Genomic DNA, 807 nt, shown 5'->3' with positions numbered 1-807 from the left:
ATTTATTTATGCTAACATTTACACATTCATTTAAAGGCCGGCTTTGTTTCTTACTGTCGCAAAAAAAAAACAAAAAACAAAACAGCCAGTAAGTAAACAACTGTACAATAAAAACCAAACGCGGGCTGAAAGCTAATGGTATAAAGTCCTGTATTTGAGACAGCAGCAGTGTGAATAAAATGTAAACACATGTGACCTGTTTAAACTGTCTGTACTATACTTAATAATCATTATCTAGCATTTTAATACTAGTTAACTAGCATAATTATGCTAGATAATATGATTATTAACTAGCATAATAATGCTAGTTAATAACGCTATCACAGTCCGTTCAGTGATAGTTGTTAGTAGTATTTAACCACAGTGTGTGTACAGAGCTCAGAGTACAGTACCACAGACAGAACCTGCAGGTAGAACTCACCTGACGGTCTGTACCTCTCTGCTCTTCAGGACAAAGACATGTCCAACAACAGTCCAGAGGAAAAACGGAAGCACAGTTTTACCGTCAACAAGTGAACGGTGTCGTTATTCTGTAGGTTTTTACTTCCGGGTCTTTCTATGAACGCGTTCCTGCCTCTGCTGGTTTCTATTGTTGTCTATTTTAAAAATCTGGTCATCACAGAGCGTTCTTCTGGCTCTGCTATCACAGCTAGCTGCAGACCCGGCGCACCTGGCGCATGCGCAAACCTAAAAGGTCGTTCGTCCCGGAAGCTTCGACAGGAGCATTTCAAAATAAAAGTAAAAAGATAAAAACTGATCTTCTGAGGGAAAAAACAAAACAAAACAAACAAACAAACAAACAAACAA

General features: G+C 38.4%; 1 protein-coding gene across 1 annotated transcript in view; it reads right to left on the bottom strand.

The window, feature by feature from the left end:
* Window positions 1-682, bottom strand: part of narf (nuclear prelamin A recognition factor) — a 21,580-nt gene extending 20,898 nt beyond the window's left edge. Inside the window, exon 1 of the mRNA XM_014032669.1 lies at window positions 422-682. The gene's annotated coding sequence lies outside the window, so the exon portion shown is untranslated. The remainder of the gene's footprint in view (window positions 1-421) is intronic.
* Window positions 683-807: the final 125 nt, after the last annotated feature.

The sequence above is a fragment of the Austrofundulus limnaeus genome, unplaced genomic scaffold (genome assembly GCF_001266775.1).
Source record: "Austrofundulus limnaeus strain Quisiro unplaced genomic scaffold, Austrofundulus_limnaeus-1.0 Scaffold1508, whole genome shotgun sequence".
Classification (NCBI taxonomy): domain Eukaryota; kingdom Metazoa; phylum Chordata; class Actinopteri; order Cyprinodontiformes; family Rivulidae; genus Austrofundulus; species Austrofundulus limnaeus.
Note: the sequence above shows the minus strand (reverse complement) of the source record. Positions and strands in the feature narration are given on the sequence as shown.